This window comes from Heterocephalus glaber, unplaced genomic scaffold (assembly GCF_053883595.1).
Source record: "Heterocephalus glaber isolate CG9 unplaced genomic scaffold, H.glaber_assembly_v1.0 deba00001553, whole genome shotgun sequence".
Lineage (NCBI taxonomy): Eukaryota > Metazoa > Chordata > Mammalia > Rodentia > Bathyergidae > Heterocephalus > Heterocephalus glaber.
In genome coordinates, this window is record NW_028258344.1 from 27,604,060 (window position 1) to 27,627,559 (window position 23,500).

Here is a 23,500-nt window from a genome sequence, read left to right on the forward strand (position 1 = left end):
TCATTTACCTAACCTGCTGTTAACCCAGGATCTGTACTATCTTTAAATACTCTTAGATAGTAAAAGCTTACCCTTTTCTTTAGTTTTCCTATTCAATTATAAGTTCATTATCAACGCAAGAGCAATGTGTTTCTTTCACACGTATACAAATGGCACAATAACATTACAAAGAATCTATTTTATTATCTAACAAATGAGCCCCTGATGAATAGCAAAAATTTGTATAATTATGTAGCTCATTTTCCTCTCTCATTACACTGTGCACAGGAAGTACCCTATTGTATTCATTGTCATATCTCCAGTATCTAGCACTGAACATGGTAAATAATAAACATCTCTGAATGAAAAATGTTTATACTCTTTGTTTTTGTGCAAAGAAGGGAAGAAAGGAAGAAAGAGAGGGAGGGAGGAAGGAAGGGAAGGAAACGGGAAAGAGAAGAAAGGAAAGGAAAGGAAGGGCAGACGGAAAAGAAAGAAAGGAGGAGACAGAGGCAAAGAAGATTCAATCCCCAAAATATGGGTACATCCCCCGTGCCAGTAAAGCTTACTTGTTTAGACTAGTGTGATAACACAATGCTTTTGCCTGTACAAATGTATCTCCAGGGGGAAAAAGTTAGCTTCTCTTTCATGGAGATACTCGGAGGTGTAATGGTATATCAGTTGGTGCCAAACAGAAATATGTAGAACAGTTGCTGCACAAGAGTGGCTGAGGTCATTAGTCAGTTTAAACCTTTGAAGGGAGGAAGAGGCTGACAAAGAGCTCTAGCTGGAGGTGCTTTGGTTGAATCAGAGAATTAAGAAAGTTCACCACTCAGTGTTACTGCAGAGTGATTAGAGGGGCCTCCTGACACCGGCTAGCAGAGGATACCCACCCTGCTCCAAGCCTCCAGAGTCAGAATAAACCCTCCTGTGTCAACTTATGAGAGTAATTTTAGCTTTATGTCTCTGCCATGATCTTTGTTCTGGAAGGGAAGGATTTTAAATTAGTTTTGTAGATTAAATGCCATTTAGAGTGAATTTGTGTTTGCAACCCCAGAGGATTTCAAAGAGGCATTGTTCAATAAGTGGAAATAATAAGTAAATAAAATGAACAATCGAATTTCTACCCTCTAGCTAAGAATTCATATGTCTGTTTCTGACCAGCTACTAGAAATGCAATAATTAGCCTTTTAATGGAGCACTGTTGTTCTATGGATGAATTATAAATTAAAAATCGGTCTAATTTTAACCATACATATGTCTACTGTTAAGTGTATATACATTAATTTTTATAAAAGATTCCACTCTTCACTAACTAACCAACGTGTCATGAGTTAGCCAAAGTAGGCTGTTTATATGAAGGTCCTTAATATGTGGGCAATATAATAACATCTACCCAAATCTTATTTAAAACAAGAATTTAAGGGTTGTTAATTTAAACAATGTCTCAAATTTTCAATATCCCAAGTTATAGTAATTGTCCTATAATTATTAGACAAAATTACATCAAAGTTACACTTCTTATGTTTTAATTCTTTAAACTATTTTTATTAGTAAACATTTGTGGTACATGATCACATTTCTCATGGGGAGCTGGTACCTGTGCATAACACACCTCAGTACTTTTTTCATCATCATGCTCCCTCCTTCTTCCATCTCTCGGGCCCCTTCCCATTTGCAAAAGCTCTGTTCCTGTATTTCCTAGTATACATCTTTTATTTTGCTTTTTATTTATATTTTGAGTTTCTCACATGAAAGAAACCATGCAAGCTTTAAGCTTTTATATCTTATTTATCTCACTTAGTATTATGGTCTCAAGGTGCATCCATTTTCCTAGAAATGACCTAACTTTACCTATTTTATGCCAAAGTAGTACTCCATTGTGTATAAATACATTTTCTTTATCCATTCACCTATTGAAGCACATGAAGGCTTCCAAGATTTAGCTATTATATGTTGTGATACTATAAACATAGCTATGCATGTTACACTGTAATATGATGTCCTTAGCTCTTTTGGGAAGAGACTTAGAAAGGGAATAGCTCGATCAAGTGGTATTTCTATTTTTAGTTTTTTGAGGAATCTCCATATTGACTTCCATTTTTTTTGAATTTATGTATTAATTGGTACATTTTAGGTATACAATTCATTTACATTTATCATTGGGTGTTTGTACCTGAACAGGATGTATCTTAATTCTTATTTTTCCCCCATTAACTATGCACCCTTCACCCCCACCACCCTTCTCTATTTACATAGACTTTGTTTCCATTTTTTTTCTTTCACATAATTTTTCCTTTCCTTTCTTCCCATTCCCCTTCCCCTCCTGCCACCCCTCCACCTTTGGACCTTTTCCTATTTCAAATTATCAACCATTCACTCTAATCACTTTAGTTCCACCAATCTACAGTCCCACCAACAATGCAAAGGGTTTCTTATTTGCCACAGCCTTGCCAGTATTTGTTGTTATCTGATTTCTTGTTGATAGCTATTCTTACTGGAGTGAGATGGAATCTTCATGTTGTTTTAATTTTCATTTCTCTAATGGCCAGAGATGTTGACATTTTTTCATGTATTTATTGGCCCTTTGTACTTCTGAGAAGTGTGCTGTTTCTTTTAGTTGTCCATTTTTTGATTGGGTCTTCTATTTGGGGGGGTCTTTTTTTTTTTAGTTCTTTCTATATTCTAGATATTAGTCCTAGAATCGGTCTGAGGAATAACTGGCAAAATATTTTTCCCATTCTGTAGGTTGTCGCTTTACTCTGTCTGTTGTTTCCTTTTCTGTGCAGTTTTTAATTTGATACGATGCCATTTGACATGATGTTACTGTATTTCTTGTGTATTTGATGTTCTGTTCAGAAAGTCCTTGTCTACACCTATGTCTCCAAAAGTTTTACCAATTTTATATTACAGCAGATTGTTTCCACTTTAACATTTAGACTTTTAATCCATTTCAATTTTTCATTAAAGTAAAACTTATGTTTCAACAATGCTCTGAGTACTTTTGTTTTTAAAAGTTGTGCTTCTTACTAAAAGATTTGAGTAGGATTGCTTTTACGATATATTAATATTAATGGATTTTGGGGTGCTGGAGTTTCTTCTGGAGATGGTTTCTAGGTTCTTTCTGTTCTGAGCAAATACTTGGTCAAGACAAGTGCAAATAGTAGCGAAGTTTTATTAAAGGTGAAAAAGAAACAGGCTCCGCAGAGTGAGTTTAAGCCAAGTAAAAGTAAGAAAAGAAGTGCACCCTACAGAGTCAACATGGGCAGCTAAGAAAGATAGAACATAGTGGCAAAAACTCAGTGTGGACTGTCCTTTTTGCATCACCCACTCCTCAGACTGAATTCAGGTCTAGGCCATCCTGTGGAAGACCTGCCTGAGTTCTCATGGGATGGCCACTTGCAGGGCTTTGGGACCTGTTCTGCACATGTGTCCTGGGACTTGTAATTAACAGGTCCCACTTCCCAGCCAGCTTTGCCATGTCCTACCTTCTGTCTCATTAGTATACATGTTTTGGTTTAAAATGTAATTATAAATTTTAAAATACAAACAATAACCAGCCAAAAGCTTGTATTTTAAATATAGTTTTAAATTTACTTAAATTTATAAAAATTACAGAATATAAAGCAATCTGGCACAAGAGATATACTAGTCTTAAAGAAAATGGGTTGGTATTATTTTCCTATATAAAATGTGAAATTGGATCAGTTTTCAGAATTTGCATATTTCTTTGCCAAACATGTATTATAAATCCTATAACATGCTGTGGAATCACCCCGTCAATTTTTCTTTTGATTGAATTTGTGTTAAACCAGACTATTAACAAATAAACAAAATCTGCCATTACTGTTTTCTGAATGAATCACATTTGGTAATTTGTTTCCTTCTATTTGCAAATTAATAAAATTCTCAAAACAATCCCTGGCTACGACTGCTTAAATCCAATGCAATACCAATCCAGCTGGCTGGCCATGAGTAACTCCTATTCTTGTAGTTCATTATTAGTAACAAACTTCCTGACAAACTGTCTTGGTTTTTAAAATAAACTGTCATACATCTGATTTCAATGATTAACATGAAACTCCCACACAACTCTACTGTACCTAATTTAACCCCTTAATGATAAAAATGCTTATTTTATCATATTTGCACACATAAGCTATATCAACAGTCCCTTGGAAATATTAGAATATACAATTTAATATGTCTTTTCCAACTGCAGTAACTTCAGGTTCTCATTTCTTCTGCTTTTCCATTTCCTCTGAGGAACTATCCAGGTCTTGGCCTCATTCTAAGGCTTACACTGAAAGATGCTTGAGACTAATGATAAAAAAGGTGGAAGAAGGAGCTCCCCCCCTTCCCAGTGAGTATGTCACATCCTCATGTCTAAACCTGGAGAATGTAATACGCTTAATAGCACATTTTGTCATGGAGCCCCATAGCTATAGGCTTATTTTTCTCTTGGATATTTTTCATATTCCAGGTTCATCAAAACATCATGTAAGACAACATGTTTTTTTCTCTGAAATGTTATTAAATCCATCTTCAATTTTTGTGTACTAAGTATTCATGCAATATTCACATATTGATATATTTTTCTTGAAAGTGTAAAATTGGGAAAGTGGAATGAGATGAGGGCAAGTGACAGTATTTCATATTATTTTTTGTGGGTGGCTACCCTTTCAAACTTCAAATAACTCTGAGTTGGTGGGGGAATGGAACACAGGGAAGATAGTGTAAGATGGCCTTAGCAGGTAAGAGAAGGAGGAACTATACTCAGAAGGAGTCACTCAGGCCAGGAGAAAGCATTAAAGCAATGAAATGTAAGCTGAGAAGAGGCATGAAAGTCAGAATGAATAGCACCTAATATAGAGGAAAAGAAAGACTTCTTTGGTCTATTAATTAAAACTGAATAGTTCATGTTTGTAGTACATAATAGTTGCATTCCTTATAGGGAATTGGTCCATGTACTAATAAAAATAAAAATTTAAAAAATAGGAAATATAGAAACTACCATAAATACCAATGGAAGAATAAGGATTTAATATTTGCATATTGCCCAAATGAAGGCTCAAGCTTCCTTTCTATAATACCATGTAGGCAAATGCTTCAAATGTACATGGAAAAGGGCTATATTTGTCCAGGTTTCTTCATCAGGAACAAATAGAGAGGAAAATAGATTTTAGCAGGAGATGGCATGTCTGATGAGATTTTAAAACAAAATTAGAAATGAGATATGTAGATCTCAACACTGAAAATGGCCAGTCAAATAACAGAGAAGTCAAGAGGAAGCATAAATGGACCTGAATTAGAAACCAGAATTCAAATAATTTATAATTGTGTAACTGAGCAAATTTTGTTGACCAAATTTACTACCATGGGCAGATAATAATCATTTATTATGATTTTATGTTCTTAAATGTAATGGTTGGCATGCTGACAGGTATTTAGAACATGATCCTTAGACTGACATTAAGAAAATGAGGAAGATTGGTGCAGAATTAGAAATATAAGCAAAAACTGGGAATATATACAATGATAAGATTAGTTTTTCTGAAACAGAGTGATGGGGACAAGATTTCAATGCACTATAAATCCTGATGGGATATGGCATTACCCATCAGGTTTCCACAAGAATGGTTTTCCTGTTCTTCCTTGGCGTTAATTATCCTTGCTCATTTTTACTTCAACACAGAATGCCCCAGAAGATGTTATGAGATAATTTTAGTCATGCTTGTGACAGGTACACATCTGAGCATCTTTTGTCCCAGGATAGCATTCCAAATAAATGTATATAACTAATAACATTGGAAAACAGAGATCGGTGCTCCCTCCAAGTCAAGGAAAGATTTGTTTTCCAAAACATAAAAATAATGTCTTTCTGCATGAAATCTTTATCCAAACTTGGTAAAGTTCTCTTAAAAGGATGGGAGTTTCCTGAGTCAGTTTTCCTGAGCTGAGCTGTGATGCAGACCCACTGTGTACATGGCACCCACTTGGGGCCTCATACATGCATTCCCCAAGAGAGTTAGGGAAGAAGCGGCTCTGATGTGTACTTAGGACTTAAGCTGCCTGCTATGCTGTAACAAAGTCCTATGCTTTTTTCTAGAGTCTCATGTTTTCTGACAGTGTCTATGATACTGCAGTAGACTAAGCAATCAGCTTGGAGGTAAGTTCAAATCTCACAAACTTCCTAATTTTTAAACTGCATTTATCAGCCTATATTCAGATATGTAACGGCCCCATGAGTGATTAAGTAATGAGGCTTGAACAGAAGTGTTTTATGGCATTCATGTCATGTCCTTAAAACTGGAGACCATGTCTGTGGAGGTTAAGGTGGAGTGTCAACTTGATTGGCTTTGGGGTTCAACTGAGATGCACAGTTCTCTTTGTGTCTGGTGAGTCATGGAGGCATGGACATGGGATCATGTCTGGTCCCTCACTCCTTCTTTTCTGGCTCCATTCTCCTTCTCTGCTTCCTGGCTGCTATGAACTAAGCATTTTGCTCCACTACACCCTTCTGCCATAATGTTCCTACCTTGGAGCCAGTCATGGACTGAATGCCCTGAAACTATGAAGTGGTGAAACTATTAAGTGGTGGTTGTCCAGTATTGTTTCCCAGGAATAGGAAAGCTGACTTATACAATGACTTTCTTATATTCTTCCTTGCTTGATGAACTATAGACAAAAGTGTTGTGGTTTTTATATCCATTGTAGAATTTAGAGTAATATTCGAAGTGCAATCCATGACAGACTGAGCAATAAATTATGTTGTAAGCCTCTGAGACTATATAGAATCATATAAGATAAATTTTCAATTTTTATTAAGCATTGCAATGTGTTGGTCATTTGCTAACCAATGAAAACTCATTAAAACCATCAAACCCCAGAAAAAATTTATAATTTTGCTGATGGTATAAATTCATGGTTACCAAACTTAAACAAACTGGCCTCTAGTAAGTTGTGCTGAACTAGAGAACAGTATACAATTAGCGAATGGCATCGAATTAGAAAAGGACCAGTATAGATAGTGAACTAAATCTTAATGATGCTGCCAAGTACAATAATACCTTTAAGCCCTACAAGGGCCAAGGTCACGCTTGTTCATTTCATTACCATGTACACAGCACCTACGAACATCCCTGATACAAACCATTTGAATAAATTACAGAATTTAAATCACTTAATCACCCTGGCTCACAGATCTCTTATCCCCAAAAAACAAGAATAAGAGACATTGTATTAAAATGTTATAAGAATCATAAGCAATAAATGCATAAATATCATATTGTATTAGATACATAATTAAAGATTGTTGTACCTAATGAGCATATATTAAGAAAAGTGGCATGTGATTCACTCTCTTCTTTTGTTCTTGAATATTGTTTCCAGGGATTAATTACAGTAAACACATTAAACATAGAGATATTCCACTTCATTTGAAATCTTGATATAAAGGAATTGGTTCATTTTACATGCTGTACATTTAAAGTTGTGCTTACCATTTGACACAGAAAATAAACAGTATGTATTGGATTTTATTGCTTGTCTATTTTTCATAGTGGTTAACCATTAATTGCCAATCGGGTCAAAAATTGTCTTCTCAAAAAAAATTATCTTCTCAGCAAAACAAACAAGAAAATGCCAAATGAGTTAACCTTCACATGATGATGAAGCCTGGAGATGAATAAATTACCAAGCAGCCGCAATTCACATAACTAAAATGCACAAGTTACTTGACAGCTTGCATCTTCTTAACCTCCAGCATTTTTCTTGGGTCTGTTTTACAAAGAAAACGGAAAGAATGAGATGATGCTGAAAAGTAATTTAAAAGGAAAAACTTAAAGAAAAAGAGAAGAAATGAAAATAAAAAGGAAGAAAGAAAATTGATAAGCATTCTGTACCAAATTTTTGAAATACTGAGCAATTATAACTGAAGATATAGCGATCTCCATAACAAATCTATCAAATTTTATACAAAAAGGATCATTCCAACAACAATGGACATAAGTCAATAGGGAATTAAAAGAGGACAAGGATGAAACTGAACCAGCTTGATTCAAAAGTAATGTATAAATGGAAGCAGAAGAGACATTGTCTTTGCCCTTGCTAGGTAAGAACTCCTTTAGATACCTTACAGAAAAAAAAACTGAGTTAAAACCAAACAAAAATCTTCTAGAATTATTTAAATAGCTAGATATTATGACTAGTCTAATGTAGCTCACTCAATAACGGTGCTCATTTCTTATTTAAAAACTAATGATGTTTCCTTATAAAGGTTTACGTGAAATCCTACAATAAGTACCTTGTGTTGGCTGGTTCGTTTTTTTCTTCCCCTGTCACTCTTTTAAATTTTAACAGAATAGGCCCTTGTAAGTTGAAGGTGACCTTTTTGGTAAACGTGAAAATTTAATAGTTTCCAATAGGACCAAATTTATATGTGCCTCTGTGTGTGTGTGTGTGTGTGTGTGTGTGTATGTGTGTGTGTGTGTTCATATGCTTTATATGTAGCAAATATTTTAGTCTGCTATTTGAATTTCATTTTAGAATTATTCTATGTCTTGTATAAAGCATAAATCTCCAAAAGAGCGGAGGCATCGCCCCGCTGAGAGCCCGTGCGGGCTCGGCCTTCCAGATTGACAGGTGGCGGCGGCCACTGGGCATGTGAGGGAACCGTTGCTTGTCTGAGTCGCTCTCCTCTAGGCTCCGCCGGCGGTCGGCATGGCCCGTGGTAATCAATGAGAACTTGACCGACAGAAGAATATGAAGAAAACCCAAGAAATTAGCAAGGGGAAAAGAAAAGAGGATAGCTTGACTACTTCTCAAAGAAAGCAGAGGGACTCTGAGATCATGCAACAAAAGCAGAAGGCAGCTAATGAGAAGAAGTCTATGCAAACAGGAGAAAAATAATGACCAGCTCTGGGAAACGTGGGTGCTACTGCTTACTGGTACATCATAAGCTCCAAGATCAGGATTCCTTAGAATGAAAAAACATTACATGTGTTATAACTCATTCTCAAAACTGTTTACCTCAAACTTTGTTTTTCGGCCTTAGTGTGATGTTTTAGAACCCCTCTTCAAAGAATAAAACATCATGCATGTAAAAACAAAAAAAGCATAAATCTCCAAAATATACACCTATAAAATTTATAATTTGGAAATAAGAAATTTAATAGCTCTCTAGTATAACAATGTGTATCCAATTCTTTCTTACAGAGCATATATAAAATACTATTGCTGCCCACATTCTTGCTACAAATTTTATAACTATTTTAGGATATGCTCCTACTTCAGTGAGATTTAAACTCATTACTACATTCACTTGGTGCAAGAGAAATTATCTGACATCTTACATTTGACAGTTATGTTCTCCTGGGCTATATATTTTAGGTTCAAATATAGATTCTGCCTCCTTCTGTTGTTTTGAGTCATGTCTAGTTGGAATGAGTGACGAGTTGGAGAATGTTGTATTTGTTAAATGCTCTAAGTACTGCTGATCTAAAATAGTCACTCATATTATTTTATTTCAACATCTTAAGTGTTCAGTTTTCTCATTGATTGTTGCACTATTTTTTCAATGGGTGCCTAAATCTTAAGTGCTTGCTAGTTTTGTTCAGGATGTAGAATCTATACATTCCATATAAGAAGAGGGCATCACACCTGGGGCAGCTATGTTGGGTTATATTTTCCACTACTCATTATGATATATTTAACAGCTACTATTTTTGAATACAGTATGAAACAACTATCTTTACATGGCTAAATGATGAAGTTACTTCAAGTTAAAAGGTGAAGAGAAAAATCAGCTTTGCTCAAAACCGATTCTACAACTATTCAATACAATTATTGACTATAAAATCAAATTTATTTTCCATTATATTTTTCAAGGGTAGATTTTTTTTTTATTAGTACATGTTTGTGTAGTGCATAATGTTTGTTTATGTGTCTGATTTATTTCACATTATGGATGGAAGGTGCACCCAATTTCCTACACATAATTCAGGCTTATCATTGCTTATGACAGAGTAGTACTCCATTGTTTATAAATGCCACATTTTCATTATCCATCCATATGTTGTTCGACATATAGGCTGCTTCCAAGATTTGGCTATTATGAATTGTGCTGCTATAAACATAGGTATGCATGTATCACTGTAATATGACATCTTTAACTCTTTCAGGAAGATACATGAAAGATGAATAGTTGGGTTCTAATGCTACTTTTAATTTTTTTTAAATGTTCAGAATTGTTAAGTTGTTTAACCTCTCTCAGTGGCATTTCTTCAGCCTTCTTTTATGACATTAATCTCCACAGATTTTTAGCATTAAAATTATAACATATACATCTTTTTAATGAAACTTCCAACCTTTGTCATTATGATGTACTTTTTTCTTAGTGACTCCTGAGTTGTCATTTTTGAGATCAGAAGATTTAATGGTACAATTTTCCATGATAATATCAAAAAATAAAATTTAAAAATTGACCCCCACATTAAAGTGATTCACATCTTCATTAAAAACTGTTTTCAACACATGGTGATTTCAGTCATTGTGCACAAAAGAAAAAGACTGCCCACTGCTGCCCTCCACTGTTCCATCTTCTGGCTCTTTGAATTGTACAGGATATTGAGATAAATAAGTGGTTTCAGAAATTTACTACTGTTGACTAACAAGATATGTTTATTGCCACTCCTATTCTAATAAGAAAAGATCAAGGGCCACCCCCAGTGAGGAGGAGGAGGTGACCCTTCCAGGGCCACCATAGCCCCAAACTCAGCTCTGGGAGCAGAGATAGCCCCAGTCCTCAGGAGGAGCCTTCTGGGCTGCCTTACTACTGCCCCCAGTGCCAAGGAGGTGAGGCACACAGGCACAAGCAGCACGTACTCCCTGTTCCACCTACTGTTAAAATGAGAAGACAGGTAAACAAGTCTCAAAACCAGACTTCCAGATCACCTAAAGCAACCCCAAAGGGACACGAGATGGAACAATCTGATACTCAAACACCTGGACTCCCTGAACTAGCAACAAAAGAGGATCTGGAAAAAAGAAAATCAGAAATAATTTCTCAGATAACAGCAGTGATTGTGCCCATAGTGCAAGACATGATTAATAAATCTAGAGAGGACACAGATAAAAAAATAGAGGATCTGAGGAACATGATGGGATCCCAACATAGGAAACAAATGGAATCCATAAAACAGATGCAAACAGATTTCCAGGAGATTAAAAACTCCATTGAAAGTTTATGCAGCAGAATGAGCCAATGTGAGGAGAGAATCTCAGATATAGAAGATAAGACCACAATTAGTGACCAGGAAAAAAAAATTGCTTTAAAATTGTAAGGGACCATGAGAAATGAATCCAGCAGCTGTTAGACAATGCAAAGAAAAATAACATAAGACTGATCAGAGTCAATGAAGAAACAGGAGAGAGTGCAGATGACATAAAAAAAACTGTTCACAGAAATGATGGCAGAAAACTTCCCAAGCAGGAGAAAAGAACTTGAGATACAGATAAGTGAGGCATATAGGACTTCAACTAGCCATGATCAAAAAATATTTACACATATTCATATAACAGTTAAGATTCCAAAAACCCAACAGAAGAACAAAGTTCTACAAGCAGTTGGAGAAAAGAAACAAATCGCATACAAAGGAAAGCCCATCAGAATCACAGCAGACTTCTCAACACAAACCCTCAAGGCAAGAAGAGCTCGGAGTGACATATTCCAAGCCCAAAAGGAAAACAGCCTGCAACCCAGAGATTGAGGTACCCTGCAAATCTATCTTTCAAAACTGATGGAGAAATAAGATACTTTTATGACAAAGAGCACCTCAGGAACTTCATGAATACCAAACCAACAATCCAAAAAATTTTAGACAATATCCTAGAAAAAGACATTGAGGATCACAACCACAGGAAGCCTAGCAGAATGGATCCATTGGAAGCGACAAGAAATTAAATGCAAAGGGTGAGAATCCAACAAAAAGAAAAAGTCATAACAATGATAAGTCATAACAATGATAAGTCAATACATATCAGTACTGGTTATTTATCACCTTATTACATCTACTTTTTAATTGGGTTGTCTATTAATGAGCTATAAGAGTTCTGGTCTTAGGTTATATGTATTGTAAATATGGTCTGTTTAAGGACTACTTTTCATTTTCTTAATGATGCCATTTAAAGTTCTAAATCCCGATGGAATCTCATTTATCAATTTCTGTCTTTTATACATCATGATTTTTGTATCCTAGGAAATTCTTGCCTCCCATAAATTCATGACCATTTTCCCTTATAATTACTTCTTAAAGTTTTACAGTTTTAGTCTTTCATATTTAGGTTCATAGATACTTTCAAGTTATTTTTATGTATGAAAATAAAGGGTTGAGGTTAATTTTTTACACACAGATGCCAGGTGTTCTAGTACCATTTGCTGAAAACACTATCTTTTCCTCTGCTCTTGAGTTTACGTTCTACAAAATGTTAATGTTAAACAATCTTTTAAAAATCAGTGGACCATATATGTGTGGTTCTATTTCTAGATTCTCTGTTTTATTCCATTGATCTATATGTCTTCCCTTATGCCAACACTGCCTTGATTACTGTAGCTTTAGAGGAAGTCTTAAAATTAGGTAACAAATGTCTTCCAACACTGTTTGTTTTTTTTTTCTTTTTACTTTTCTAGGTCCTTTGTACTCCTACATAACTTTTGAATTTCAATATCCATTTGTTTATTTTTAGCAACCATCCTTAGACCTGAATTTTTATACATACCTTGTGTTTTCTCATCCTACTAAATTCAAATACATGTTCTAGGGGCTCCTAGAGATTTCCTAGTATTTTCTCTAGAGATGATCATTTCACTACATATAAAGATTTTACTTCTACCTTGCCAATCCTATGCTATTTGTTTATTTTTATTGCCAGACTATTTTGGTTTGGGCCTATGTTTCAAAGCTTAGTGGACAGATGAAGAGTAGGCATATCTGTCGTTCTTCCCCACCTTAAGGAGAAAGCATTGTATCTTTTCCATTCATATAAGGCATTTTTGCTGGAAGTATAGAGTATATGGCTTATCTGTTGAGAAGGTTCTGTTCTACTTCTAGTCTCCTGACAGCTTTTACCATGAACAGCTGTAGAATTTAGTCCAATACTTTTTCTGCAACTACTGACAGGATCATATGGCTTTTTCCTTTCCTCTGTTAAAATGATGACTTATGGGGGTAGATCTTCCAGTGCTGAATGAACACAGCGATCCCTATAAATAAACCACTTTCTACATACTCCCAGATCTGACTTCTAATAGTTTGTTTTGTTAAACAAATTTTTATCTATGTTCATATTTTTTTCTTATGCTTTCTTTATCCAGTTTTAGGATTAGCACAATGTTGATTTCCTAAAATGAGGAGAGAAGTGTTTCTGTTCCTTTGCTTTAGTGTTTGATATAATTTATCAGTTAAAATGTATATGAGCCTGTTATTGTCATATAGGTAAGTTTTCAAGCTAGGAAAATACTTTCTTTAATAGATGCTATTCAAATTTTACATTTCCTCCAGAGTCAGTTTCATTAATTTGTCTTCCAAGGTACTTCTTAGAGGTTGTCAAATTTATTTCAAAAAAGATTTTTGTAATATGCTTTCTATGTCCTTTTAAATTCTGTAAAATCGGTGGTGATGTCCTCTAAATTTTGATATTGTAATTTTAAAAATGTATAATTGATATTGTGTAATCGGAAGAAAAGATCTAAAGGAGCAGGGGAAGTGGGAGGGGTAGGGGAAGGGAAAGAAGGGAAAAGAAAAAATACGAGAAAAAAATGGAAACAAAGTCTTTGCAAATAGGGAATGGTGGAGGGGGTTAAAGGAGGGCAGGGGAAGGGGAAAAAAATAAGAACCAAGATACATTATGTAAAGATACAAGATTCCAATGATGAATGTAACTGTATTTTATACCAAAAATGTACCAATAAACTTAAGGGAAAAAATAAATAAATAAAATGCACCAATGAAAGAATTTTTTTCTTTTTTTTTTCTTTTTTTCTTTTTTGTCCGGTACCGGAGATCAAATGCAGGACCTTGCAATTGCACAGCAGGCGCGGGAACCACTGAGTTAAATCCCCAGCCCAATAAAAGAATTTAAGCTAAGCAAAAAAAAAAAAAAAAAAAAAAACTTACCAATTAAGAAAAGCCAAGGTCCAGATGGCTTCACTGCTGAATTCTACAGGACATTTAGAGAGGAACTACTGCCACTAATGTTTAAACTCTACAATGAAATTGAAAGGGAAGCAATACTCCAGAATTCATTCCTAGAAGCAAGCATCTCCTTGATCCCCAAAGCAGAGAAAGACCCAATTGAAAAAGAAAACTATAGGCTAATCTCCCTAATGAACATAGATGCAAAATTCCTTAATAAGATACTGGCAAATAGAATTCAAGATCATCAAGAAGATCATACACCCTGATCAAGTGGGATTCATCCCAGAGATGCAGGGATGGTTCAACATATGCCAATCAATCAGTGTAATACTCTATATCAATAGAACCAAGGACAAAAACCATACGATCATCTCAATAGATGCAGAAAAAGCATTCGACAAAATCCAACAGGCATTTATGATTAAAACCCTGCAAAACATTGGAATAGATGCTCTCTACCTCAATCTGATAAAAGCTATCTATGAAAAACCGACAGCCAATATCATAACAAATGGTCAAAAACTGAAATCCTTAACAGTAAAATCAGGAACAAGACAAGGATGTCCACTATCACCACTCCTGTTCAATATACTCTTGGAGACATTAGCAATAGCAGTTAGACAAGAGAAAGAAATAAAAGGAATAAAGATAGGAAATGAAGGGGCCAGGGATTTAGCTAAGTGGTTCCTCTGCCTGCCTCCCGGGCACAAGGATCTGAGTTCAATCCCCGGTACCAAAAAAAAAAAAGATAGGAAATGAAGTAGTTGAATTGTCATTATTTGCAGATGACATGATACTCTATATAGAAGACCCCAAGAATTCCACCTAAAGTCTTCTGGACTTAATGACCAAATTCAGTATTGGAGCTGGATACAAGATCAACACACAAAACTCAATAGCTTACCTCTACAAGAACTACAGGCTCACTGAGAGAGAAATAGAGCAAACAATTCCTTTCACAAAAGCATCAAAAAATCTGAAATACCTAGGAATCAACCTAACAAAAGAAATCAAAGACCTCTACTCTGAAAACTATACCACTCTGAAGAGAGAGATTGAAGACAATATCAGAAAATGGAAAGACGTCCCTTGCTCCTGAGTAGGAAGAATCAACATAGTGAAAATACTTCCAAAACTGCTATATAGATTCAGTGCAATCCCAATTGAAATTCCAGCAGCATACTTCACAGACCTTAAGAAAACAATCCAAAAATTCATTTGGAACCAGAAAAGACCTAGACTAGCGAAAGCAATTCTAGGCAACAGAGACATGGCTGGGGGTATCACAACCCCCAAACTTGAAACTGTACTACAAAGCTACTGTAATAAAAGCAGCATGGTACTGGCAAAGAAATAGACCTGAGGACCAGTGGAACAGATTAGAAGATGCAGAAACAACTCCAGACACCCTCAGCCACCTCATCTTTGACAAAGGAGCCAAACACCCTCACTGGAGGAAAGATAACCTGTTTAATAAATGGTGCTGGAACAACTGCATTTCAATTTGACAAAGATTAAAACTAGACCTCTATCTGTCACCATGCACTAAACTAAAATCAAAATGGATTAAAGATCTAAATATTAAAATAGAAATGCTGAACCAGCTGGAAGAGAGGTTAGGTAGAATTCTTGAAGACATTGGTGTAGGAAAAGATTTTATGAACAAAACCTCAATTGCCCGAGAACTAGCACAAGCAATCAACAAGGAGGGTCTCTTCTTATGAAAAAGCTTCTGCACAGCAAGAGAAACCACCAACAGTGTAAAGAGACAACCCACAACGTGAGAAAAAATTTTCACCTGCTGTTCCTCAGACAATGGTCTACTATCTAGAATCTATAAAGAACTTTAAAAAATCAGACCACCCAAATTTAAAGACGCAATCCAAAAATGGGCATCTGAAATAAACAGACATTTCTCAGACAAAGAAGTAAAAGCAGCAAATAAATATGTGAAAAAATGTTCGACATCACTGGTCATTTGAGAGATGCAAATGAAAAGAATGCTGAGATTCTACCCCACTCCAGAAAGAATGGCTGCTATCATGAAATCAGCCAATAATAAATGCTGTCAGGGCTGTAGGTAAAGAGCAACCCTGCTCCACTGCTGGTGGGAGTGTAGACTGGTGCAACCACTGTGGAAATCAGTATGGAGATACCTCAAAGAACTAGAACTGGAAGTCTCATTTGACCCAGCTATTACCTTGCAGGGTATCTTCCCCAACGAATTAAAAAATCATACCGCAGTGATATATGTGCACTCATGTTCATAGCAGCACTATTTGTAATAGTTAAAACTTGGGATCAGACCAATTGCCTATCAACTGGAGACCAAAAAAAGAAAATGTGGGTTTTTTTTTTAATAAAATGGAGTGCTACTCAGCCATTAAAAATGAGAAATTAGAGACATTTATAGCTAAGTGGATGCACATTTAGGTGATATTCTTAAGTGAAATAAATAGCACACACATGTGTAAATCCCAAATAGTTTCTCTAGCGTGAGAAACTGAAAGTGTAAATAAAGACTAAAAGGTATAATAGATAATGTGAAATAGGAGGCAAAGGGGAAGGGGAAGTGGGAGGGGTAGGGGAAAGGAAAGAAGGGAATGGAATTAGTATGAGAAAATGAAAAAATAGAAACAAAGTCTTTGTAAATAGGGAGGGGTGGAGGGGTTGAAGGGAGGGCAGAGGAATGGGGGAAGTAAGAACCAAGAGAGATTATGTAAAGGTGCAAATTTCCAATGATGAATGTCATTATATTGTATACCTAAAATGTACCAATAAAATTCATTTTTTTAAAAAAACTGTTTTTAAGTATACTATGGAGAAAATACTGTATCAATAGGGAAAATCTAATTCTCAAAATTTTTAGAATAATTATTGAAATTATCAAAATTATGAAATGACATCAAATCCAGATATTTGTTTCCAAAAAAAAAATTGCCAAAAGACTTTGCAGACTGTTTCCTAAGGTCTACAGTATCTAAACCAAGAACAAATATTACCAATCTTTGTGAATGTATTTTAAAATTTATACATATTTTTAAAACTAGATTTGAAATGTTAATGTTATTTCCTGATAATGATAAAAATTATCTGCAAAATTTGTAGACAGAATTGTGCTGTGATTTGTAAATGATGCTGGCTCAAAAGTTGTAGAAAGCAAAAAGTAAATACGAAAAAATCAACCCACCATGAGAAATGTAATAAAACATTGATTCTTTCCTAGTAGGTATTGAGACGAAAGTTAATGAATTTGAGATTTTCCTTTAACTAGAGGGATCAAATAAATATTTTCCAAGCTCAAACAATTTTGAAAGTGTAAAGGACTGTCAACAATCATACCAAAACTGTAAACATGTAAACAGAATGTCCTAATAAAACCAAGTATATAGTGGTGAGATCATCGAAGTAGATGAATTATTTCAGTTTCAAAAAGGACTGTTAAGAGATGCTGGACTACCATTGAGGCCATCTAATGAACATGCTGAAATTCATGGACTTCAATCTAATATATTAGATTAAGATGTCATAAGTGTACATATTTACATAGTGTAATGTGATATTTAATGCATACATGTGGCAAGTAATCTAAGTCAAGGTAATTAGCATTTCCATCTCCTTATCATGTTGGGTGGCTTCAAGGTCTTCAATTTTTCTTTTTTATTAATACTTGTTTTTGATACAAAATTAATACACTCATATTTGGTACATGTATTTGACACATATTAATTATTTTTATGTCCCCCTACCTTCCCCTTTTCCTCCCTCCTAACCTTTCTCAATCCCTTTCTCTTTTACAAACATCTATCTCCCTGTTTCCTATTGTCTATCTTTTATTTTGCTCTTTAATTTCTCTACACATTCGGTCTCTCAGATAAAACAAACCATACAATATTTGAGCCTGTATTTATGATGAATTTCACTTAATATTATCCTTTCATTGTGCATCCATTTTCCTACAAATGACTCAAATTTACCATTCTTCATAACAGCGTAGTATTTTACTGTATATAAAGTCCATGTTTTCCTTACCCATTCATCTGTTGGTGGACATATAGGCAAGTTCCAAAGTTTACCTGCCATGAATATTCTTGTTCTTCATAAAATATATATAATAGCATATCATGTATTTTAGTCATCACACTGTTCTATAGAACACTAGAACTTATTCCTTCTAACTCATAATTTTAAAATGTTTTAATCCCTTTCTATTGATTAAAGATTTCATTCCATTAAAATTTAAGCAAAGCATGATCCCTTTGAATGGAAAATATTTCCTTTTGACTCTTATTAAACACTTATTATTCTCCATATTCAGCATCAAATGAAAAGTTGAGAGGGAAATATGGCTGAAAGACACATATACATGTTTTTTTCCTTCCCACATTATCAGAATGCAGAGAAACAATAGATTCATAGATGAGACTGTGGCTCATGAGGAATTCTAAAGTGCTATGAAGTGGCTAACTCATTTCTGGTCAGAGTATAGTATGAAAATGTAACAGGTTTAATGTTACTATTGTGAAAAGTCAGAATTAAAATAGCATTTTATATGTAACAGACAAATCTCTAAATATACTAAATACGTAACTATTTCAAACTTTGTACCAAACTTATGAGGTCAATTTGACTATTATCCTCATTTTGTAGATGAGAAAATCAAAGCATGATGAGGTTATATAGTTTGCTCAAGATAAAGCATCTAGTTAAGTATTAGATCTGCAATTTGAACCCAAGCAAATTGGGTCTAGAACTCTCCCAGTTAAATGTAAAACAACAGAATTATGATTGTAAAGACACACTTGTTCAAAGATAAAGTAAACCTATTCCAAAACAAATATAGAGAAATTACAGCAAATGAAGAGTTTAATAGATTGAGTGAAAGTTCCATAAAAATGGAGATATCCAATGTGCATTCCTGGATTGTCTTCTTTGGTTAGCACCATTTCCCCTTTATTTCTCTTGCTATATATATTATTCTACTGAATTAAAGTATCATGTTTTCTTTGTCCTCTATGTTCCTCATATATATTTCTCTCAGGGCTATTACAGATAATGCTAATATAAACATTTTTCTGCTTACACTCCTTTAATTTGAAATTATTGGTCATAGTACATCAAAATCAGCATTCAAAATCAGTTGATAACACCAAATTTGAGAAAATATTTGAAGTGTTGGGCTCTAGAAACTCAGAATCTCTTAATTATGTCCAGAATTGAGATAGTACAGAGCTGACTGTGAATGTTGATCTATTTCTTTTTTTGCCCCCATAAGTTTATTGGTACATTTTAGGTATACATTATGATGTTGATCTACTTCTTAGTTATTCACTCTTGGTTATTTCTTTATTCTGGTAACAGAAGCCTTTCTTTCTTTCTTTGTTTTTAAGGCAAACTTTTCCTCCTTGCCTAATACTAAATCAAAATTATTTTATTATTATTAAGACATATGTATGATTAATAAGAATCACTGTCATATTTTCATACATGCATGTAATGTGCATTGATCACACCTATGTACCTTTTTACTTTCGTCCCCTCTCCCACACTTTCCAGTCCATACTAATCCCTCTTCTCCCATTCCAGATCCATGTGCTGATCAAAATATGTGGTCAGTTTTTGAACCTCTTAGTCATTTCTTCTGGAACCAGCAAATTACTGGAAGAAGTGTTTATTTCATTCTTTGCCTTTTTTTCTGTCCTTACAATCATTCACTCCTCTGTGTGTGTGTGTGTGTGTGTGTGTGTTTTGTGTGTTCAAGCAAGTTTACTTTTTAACATAATGTACTTCACTGTCAGCAAGAGCCTTTGTTTTTGTTTTTGTTTTGAAACAGGTGATTGAACTCGGGACCTTGTGCTTGCACAGCAGGTGCCAGAACCACTGAGCTAAATCCCTGGCCAAGAGTTTTTGTTCTAGACAGCTGGTCTATCACTATGAGACGTGGTACTAATCAGGAAATCAATATTTAATGCACTAAAACAGACTATCAGAAGAAATATGAATGAGAAAAATCAAATCAATAAAAGTTGCAACTTTTTGTATGAACTACCATTTGAACTCATTCTCAAAGAAATCAGGAAAAATTACAAAAATGTTACATGACTAAAGAAGACTTATTTGAAAGAAAAACTTTTAGAGTCACAACAAAATGTCAAGAAGCAAACAACTAAAAACATGCAGTTAAAACTCAAATAGTACCAAAATACTATGAAAAGAGAATAATTTTATAAGGATACAAATGACTCATCACATTCTAAAATAAATCTGCATCTATGCACACATCAACATTATCAGTTGCAACTTACAAACCACAATAAAGCCATATATTTAAAACATGGGGCAATAAACATTGAGATTGATGACAGTTATATAAAGATCCAGTATCTTTCTTTCAATGTATGTTATAAGCATTCCCAGTATTGAGCAGAAATAAGAAATCCAATTAGCTATTATAAAACAACAAGTGAAAAAGGAAGCTATTAATAAAGATAAATTTAAAAATAGGAAAACAAGAGAAAAGGCTAAAATTGATTCAAGTTCTGCTTCTTAAATACATGCATACACATATATATTGAAAGAAAGAAATCTGGGACAGTGCAAGATTTTTTTAAATTTTATTTACATGAAAAAAGAAAGAGCTGAAATATATAAATTATAAATGAGGAAGGCAGTATGTTTTCAGATATGAAGAAGATTTAAAATGTATTGTAGGGTTGAAATCAGTATCAATTCACACATAGTTAACATTCTCCATGAAATAAATATTCTTCAATAAATAGTAGTTAATCAAATTTATTCAGAAAGACTAATAGAAGTGAAAGAAATAGGAAAATCAAAATCTTTCAAAGAAGTTATTTCTCAAGATAGAGTACCTCTACCATAGTACTAAAAAATAATTATTCAATTCAACAGATATCAAAACTGACCAAGTACAAAAAAGGTAGTATTTACCAATGTTATTTTCAAATTAAATGAAGAGAAATTAAAGTATGGTAAAATGATTTTGATCATATATTTGATGACTGATACATGATTCTCTCATATGTAGAAACTAGAGAAAAAACAACATAAAAGTAGAAGGTAAACTATTATAGAAAAGGAAGGGGAATGGGGGAAGGGAAAGGGGAAGAAAGAGGAAGGTAATGGAGTCTGGAGATGACTAAGGTATCTTATATGCATGCAAGAAAATTCCATAGTGAAACCCATTATCCTGTACAACTAATACACATTCATTTTTGCAAATGATACAACGTAGGTTTTTTTGGACTCATTGTGTAAGAATGCAATGAATTTTTAATGTTATATCTAACATAAATAATTTCAATATATTAATGGAAAAACATATTCATCCATCCAGATCAATGACAAAATATATCTTTAATCTCAAAAAATCACTCAAGTAGAGAAAATCCAGTGTAGGGTTAAGAAAAAAACCTAAATATTTATGCAAAAATAATTTGTCTTTAATATGATCCCAATCAAAAATGTGAAAGAATTGTGGAAACTAGGAAAATAATTTTTAATGTCATCTGGTAAAATTCACCTGGGATTATTTATACCCTACACGATGAACGGGGTTATAAATATTTTTGTTAGTTTTCTATTGCTGTTAAATAATAACAGATTTAGTGGCATAATAAAATATAAACTTTTTAATTCACAGATTGTTTGTTCAGAATCCTGGGCAAGACCTAGCTGTATCTTCCCTAGGATCTTACAAGGCTGTAACCAAGTTGACATTCAAGCTATCTTTCTATCTTCAATCTGAAGAAGAATATGCTGCCAAGTATTAGGTTCTTATTAGGAGTAATTTTCTTTTGATTATATGACTGAAGTTTCAAGCTTTTTTTGGTTTTGTTTTTGTTTTGGCAGTGCTAAGAATTGAACCCAGGGCCTTGAGCATGATAGGCAAATGCCTTTATACCACTGAGCTATATTGAAGTACCAACGTTTTTGCTATGAATGGAGGCCACTAACTCCTCTCTAACATGTGGCCACTCAAGGTTAGCAAGGGAATATGTCTCTCCAATTGGCTAACATGAAGTCATATGTAACGTACCACAATCCAAGGAATGCCATGGAAGGCAACAGAATCAAGGCACATGCACACCACTACCTGAACCATATTCTATTGCTTAGAAGGAAGTCCCAGGTCCTAGCTACATTCAAGAGAAGGGAATTCCATACTCCTAAATTTTGCAAGCTAAGTTCGGAAAGTCAAAAGAAAAGAATTTTCTTATTTTTTTCATTTTTTTTGATAAAAGAAAACGTTTTCAAAAGTAGGAGGTAGATACTTATTTGACAGATTATTAATTTTAAAAAGGAAAAACAATATGACGAATCTCAGTCACAGAATATAAAAAAGCAACAACACCATCAACCTCCAAAATAATAAATACAATAGTATAAAAGCTATTCAGATGAGAATTACTTCAAAAATATATCTGTTTTGAAAATATCACATTTTTTTTGGAAAATATCAAATTTTTTCCAAGAGTGTTGGTACCAGTCTGTATTCTCAGCACCCTGGGAGGTGGAGGTAGGAAAATTTGAAGTTTGAGTTCCAGTCTGGACAACTTAAAGAGATTTAGAGAGACTCTGTCTCAAATATTAAAATGAAAAAGAGCACTGGGGTGTAGCTCAGTGGGAAAGCCCTGGGTGCTATCCCAGTACCACAAAACAAAAAGAAAATCAGATTGTTGCTGTATATGTTACTATAAATATGTATATTTAGAAGGACAAAAGCACTAGATATTTTTCCAGGAGCTTCATTTTTATGAAGAGGTGGTACTGGTTCTCTTTTCAGAGTTAGTACTTTAAATTTTCAAGAAAAAAATAAAAAGCAAGGCCTGCAATCCCCAACTTTCTGGTAACTGTTAGTCTTCAGACAGTAAGTTCAAGGACAAGACTGAATTTCAAGGGGATATGATTTTTTCCTTTCATAACTCCAGATTCCGATTATAGGTATGAACATCACAACTTAAAAGTCAATCTTAAAAGTCACTTTAAAGAACACCTGGCAGGCTCAGATGTGCCTAGCCAAAATGAGCATCACACACTTGTATAAAACATTCATGCACAGGGGCACAGCTAGTCCTAATCCATCTGTTGTTGAAAAATATATAAAGAAAGTAAAAAAAGAGTTGAAATGAACAGTCTAAATCTCCCTCTGAGGGAGCTTTCTCTATTCAACCTTCTGTGGCAGCTGCTCTAAAATGATTCAACTGGTTTCTTTTTCATGTTTCTTACATTTTAATTTTGTTGTGTTTTGTCTGTTTTCCCTGTGAAAGAAGACATATTTTTCTGATGACTTCTATGTTGTTACA

General features: G+C 34.3%; 1 pseudogene; it reads left to right on the forward strand.

Annotated features, from left to right (window-relative positions):
- Window positions 1-8,700: 8,700 nt before the first annotated feature.
- On the forward strand, window positions 8,701-8,978 carry LOC101702489 (small EDRK-rich factor 1 pseudogene; annotated as a pseudogene).
- The last annotated feature ends 14,522 nt before the right edge of the window (window positions 8,979-23,500 follow it).